Source organism: Chiloscyllium plagiosum, chromosome 26, assembly GCF_004010195.1.
Source record: "Chiloscyllium plagiosum isolate BGI_BamShark_2017 chromosome 26, ASM401019v2, whole genome shotgun sequence".
NCBI lineage: Eukaryota > Metazoa > Chordata > Chondrichthyes > Orectolobiformes > Hemiscylliidae > Chiloscyllium > Chiloscyllium plagiosum.
The window spans coordinates 9,883,849-9,889,282 of record NC_057735.1 but is presented as its reverse complement, the minus strand read 5'-3'; the positions used below and the strand labels follow the sequence as shown (position 1 = coordinate 9,889,282).

The 5,434-nt window shown below is 44.8% G+C and overlaps 1 non-coding gene across 1 annotated transcript; it reads right to left on the bottom strand.

Annotated features, from left to right (window-relative positions):
- Nucleotides 1-3,502: 3,502 nt before the first annotated feature.
- LOC122563362 lies at nt 3,503-3,607 on the bottom strand. The gene has a single exon (XR_006315572.1). It is a non-coding gene; the product is annotated as a U6 spliceosomal RNA (small nuclear RNA).
- Nucleotides 3,608-5,434: the final 1,827 nt, after the last annotated feature.

Sequence of the window (5,434 nt, the reverse complement as noted above, 5' to 3'; positions counted from 1 at the left end):
TTGGAACGGCGAAGGATGATGGGTGACTTGATAGAGGTTTATAAGATTATCAGAGGAATAGATAGAGTAGACAGTCAGAGACTTTTTCCCCTGGTACAACAGAGTGTTACAAGGGGACATAACATTATGGTGAAGGGTGGAAGGTATAGGGGAGATGTCAGGGGTGGGTTCTTTACCCAGAGAGTGGTGTGGGCATGGAATGCGCTGCCTGTGGGAGTGGTAGAGTCAGAATCTTTGGTGACCTTTAAGCGGCAATTGGATAGGTACATGGATGGGTGCTTAAGCTAGGACAAATGTTCGGCGTAACATCGTGGGCCGAAGGGCCTGTTCTGTGCTGTATTGTTCTATGTCCTATGTTCTATGGTTGCTGTTGACCCAGAGTGGGGCCTCCTGGTTGCAGTAGGACCAGAGCAGAGACTCGTGATTGCTGTAGGCCCAGAGCAGAGACTCCTGGTTGGAGTAGGCCCAGAGCGGAGACTCCAGGTTGCAGTAGGCCCACAGCAGGGACTTCTGGCAGTAGAGTGGAGACTCTTGGTTGCATGGTAAGTGTGGGATCAGCATGGGATCCAGCATTGGCAGCAACGGTGGTGTTGATGAGATAGGCCCAGTGGCAACAAGATGGGTCTGCCGCAGGTGGTGGCAGGGCAGTGGGGGTGGGGTGGTAAAAACATTTCTGCGTCTATCCTGTCAAGTCCACGAACAATCATAAATATTTCAATAAGGTTGTCTCTCGTTATTCTAAATTGCAATGGGTACAGGCCAACTTACTCAATCCATCCACTTAAGAAATTCCTGTTTGATTATCAACAGAAGTCACACAACTTCAGGTTACAATTCAGAATGTTTATTTGAAATCACAAACTTTTGGAGCAGTGTTCCGAAAGCTTGTGATTTCAATTAAACTTGTTGGACTATAACCTGGTGTCATGTGACTTCTGACTCTATACACCCCAGTCCGACACTGGCACCGGGTGGTGGTGGAGGGTTTTTAGATTAGATTAGATTACAGTGCTAGTGGAGTGCCATAAGGATCGGTGCTGGGTCCACTGCTTTTTGTCATTTATATAAATGATATAAATGATATGGTAACCTGGTGTCATGTGACTTCTGACTCGATACACCCCAGTCCGACACTGGCACCGGGTGGTGGTGGAGGGTTGTTTTTCAGATTGGAGGCCTGTGACTAGTGGAGTGCCATAAGGATCGGTGCTGGGTCCACTGCTTTTTGTCATTTATATAAATGATATAAATGATATGGATGTGAGCACAAGAGGTATATTTAATAAGTTTGTAGATGACACCAAAATTGGAGGTGTAGTGGACAGCGAAGAAGGTTACCTCAGCTCACAACATGATCCGGACCAGATGGGCCAATGGGTTGAGAAGTGGCAGATGGAGTTTCATTCAGATAAATGCGAGGTGCTGCATTTTGGGAAAGCAAATCTTAGCAGGACTTATACACTTAATGGTAAGGTCCTAGGGAGTGTTGCTGAACAAAGAGACCTTGGATTGCAGGTTCATCGCTCCTTGAAAGTGGAGTTGCAGGTAGATAGGATAGTGAAGAAGGCATTTGGTATGCTTTCCTTTATTGGTCAGAGTATTGAGTGCAGGAGTTGGGAGGTCATGTTGCGGTTGTACAGGACATTGGTTAGGCCACTTTTGGAATATTGTGTGTAATTCTGGTCTCCTTCCTATCGGAAAGACGTTGTGAAATGTGAAAGTGTGCAGCAAAGATTTACAAGGATGTTGTCAGGGTTGGAGGGTTTGAGCTATAAGGAGAGGTTGAATAGGCTGGGGCTGTTTTTCCCTGGAGCGTCGGAGGCTGAGGGGTGACCTTATAGAGGTTTATAAAATCATGTGGGGTATGGGTAGAACAAAGAGACAAAGTCTTTTCCCTGGGGTCAGAGAGTCCAGAACTAGAGGGCATAGGTTTAGGGTGAGAGGGGAAAGATATAAAAGAGACCTAAGGGGCAACTTTTTCTTGCAGAGGGTGGTGTGTGTATGGAATGAGCTGCCAGAGGAAGTGGTGGAGGCTGGTACAATGGCAGCATTTAAAAAACAAGTGGATGGGTATATGAATAGGAACGGTTTGGAGGGATATGGGCCGGGTGCTGGCAGGTGGGACTAGATTAGGTTGGGATATCTGGTCGGCATGGACGGGTTGGACCAAAGGGTCTGTTTCCGTGCTGTACAGCTCTATGTCTCTATGAATAAATGTGAGTAAAACGGCAGCAAAAACAACGAGACTTTTCTTCCATTTAGAGAGCTTCCTGAGACCTTTGGAGATAAAGACAAAAACCATCACTGCTGCTGTACCTGGGATAAAAGTGTTGGAAACATGTAGCATGTCTGAAGAATGAGCTCACTCATTTCTCTTTCAAATGATTAAAGACTGACCTACATTTCAACCCCACTGCCTTCTACTTTTATTGCTTAATTCTGTGGATTTTGTAACCCAGCGCTGCTTCAGTTCATCTTCTGCTTGAATTGTCATCAGTGTCTCTGTTTGAACACCAGCCTTGATCTACCTGGTAACCCTCTCATGTTTGGGTTCACAGCCCATTCCAGAAGTTGAGCACAAAACCAAAGTCTCTCGTGCAGATGGATGGCAATTCTGCCCTGTCAGAAGTACCGACTTTCAGGTAAGATACTTTGGCAGAACCTGCTTACATAACTGTAAGATTAAGGAGGTGGAAACACTGATAAAATAAATCTTATTAAAACACAAATGTCAAGAGATGCTAGCCAGGACTGTTGGAAATAGTCATGTGGCAGCCTAGGCTGTGGGGAGGCAGTGGTTTACTGATCATGTCACTGTGCTAGTAATCTTGAAGTTCAATGCATTACTCTGGGGACATGAGTTCAAATCCTAACATGGCAGGTGATGAAATTTGAATTTGATCAAAAATAAAATTCTAGAATTAAAAAAAAAGACTAGCCTCGTGTCTTCCATATAACTGACTGCAATTGTTTTTCTTAAACTTAACCTATTTTGCTAATCAACCTGTTTAGAAATATTAATACACACCTTGGGAGCAGATGGGACTTGAACCCAGGCTTTCTACTCCAGAAGTAGGGGCACTATGACACAAGAGGGCCCTCATATTTCCCCCAACAATGAATTCATAGTTTTGATTAGACTCTTAATTCCAGCCTTCTGCTGAATTTAAATTCCACCATCTGCCGTGGCAGGGTTTGAAAACAGGTTCCCAGGAACATTACCTGGATCTTGAGGTTAATAGTCTAGATTGGAGTGGTGCTGGAAATGCACAGCAGGTCAGACAGCATCCGAGGGGCAGGAAAATCGACACATGAATTCACCTCACCTGCTGAAGGGCTTTTGCACAAAATGTCGATTGTCCTGCTCCTCGAATGCTGCCTGGCCTGCTGTGCTTTTCCAGCACCACTCTAATCTTGACTCTAATCGCCAGCATCAGCAGTACCCACTTCCACACTCTCTAGATTAATAGTTAATTGATAATACCACTAGACCCTCACTTGTCCTAATATGGATCACTTCACAATAGTGTGAGTCATCCTTGTGCAGGGGCCATTCCCAATCTTCTCTATATCATTGCAATTTTAGTCAATGTGCTGCCAAGATTGTTTATGAGAAAAGACCATCTGGTGCACTAACATCCTTGTGTGAAGGTAATTCTTATGCAGCCTGACCTATGCATGACTCCAGACCTCCAGCAACTTGATTAACTCTTAACTGTCCCTTTGGCACTTAGGGTGGACAATAACTGATAGCCAGGTACATGCACATCTCAGGAAATAATTTTACAGAGCATGAGTGTTTCTGGAAAAGACGCATTTTGTTGAAGCTTTTCATTTTGTACTAACAGGAAAATTTGTTAAAATACAATTTAGGGAGGGTGTCTTTCTTTCGCCAATAGTCAATCACTGCTGGAAATTGTATCAAATGTGCGAGAGTTGAATTGAGCTCCCTATTTGTCCTTCCCACTGAACACGAAGGATCACTACTTCAGAAAACATAATGAGAGTAATCCCCAATGTTCTGGCTTACATACATCCCTCAATCAACATCAGTAACATAGATTACCTGGTCATCATCACATTGCTGATTGAGGGACCTTGTTGTGGCCAAATTGGCTGCTGTGTCTCCTAGGTTACAATACTTCAAAGGATTTTGAGTGCTGTGGAACACTTTGAGATGTTGAAGGGTCAGGAAAGTTGTTGGCATGTCACTGTAGTTTTACCAGACCATAGGGTCTGCTCTCTAATTAGAAAGAAACAACTGGTGGTGATTTAACCGGAGGGCCACCAGACCTCAGGTGAGGGAAGAGATTGAGAAAGAGAGTCCTTCGTGGTAACCTCAAACCAGTAGATGGGAACTGAATCCACACTGTTGGTGTCACACTGCTCTATAAACGGACAATCCAGCCAACTGAGCGAAACCAATTCCCGGTCAGGGAAGTGCTACAGCATGGAATCATAAAAGGTCTACAGCAAAAAGAAAATGGCCTTCTTCCTGGCCAGGTTGTGCTCGTCAGTGTAATTGCAAAACTTTCTTTTTTCACCACGAAACGCAATTATTCCAACACCCTGCTGACCAGCCTCCCCCTTTTCCACTCTGCATAAACTTGACAACATTCAAAATCCAGCCTGCATTTCATCTCGCAGCAAGTCCGATTTACCCATGACCTCACGAACCTGCACTGATTCCCACTCTGGCTCCACTGAAATTTTAAAATGATCATCTTTGCATGGCAGCTCAGTGTTTAGCACTGCTGCCTCACAGCTCCAGGGACCCAGATTTGATTCCAGCCTCGCATGATTGTGCATGGAGTTTGCACACTCTCCCCGTGTCTGTGTGGGTTTCCTCCAGGTGCTCCAGTTCCTCCCACAGTCCAAAGTCTTGCAGATTAGGTGAATTGGCCATGTTAAATTGCCCATAGTGTTCAGGGATGTGTAGGTTAGGTGCATGAGTCGGGGTAAATGTCATGAGTTTGCGTGGGATACTCTTCGGAGGGTCCGTGTCCACTTGTTGGGCCAAAAGGCCTGCTTCCACACAGTAGGGATTCTAATTCTAAAAGAAGCCCTCAGTTGACTCTGCAGTCCCTACCTCCATCTGTGTTACAGTCCTGAGTTATCACTGCTATCATCCAATTCGAGCATCTTACACATCCCCAAGTTCAGACGTTCCAGCATTGATAGATGTGCCTTCATGGGGAATTGAATTGGAATTGGAATTTCCTTATGTTGATGGTATACAGGTGTTGCTGGCTAGGGCCAGGTTTCATTGACAAACCCTAATTACCCAAATAGCTGTTAAGAGTGAACCATAATGCCGTCGGCAAGGAGTCACATATAGTCTGGGCAAAGATCCCTAAAGGGTATCTGTGAGCCAACAACAATTAAAATGGTTTTCTTTCACTTCAGATTTTTCTGAATTCGGATTTCACCACCT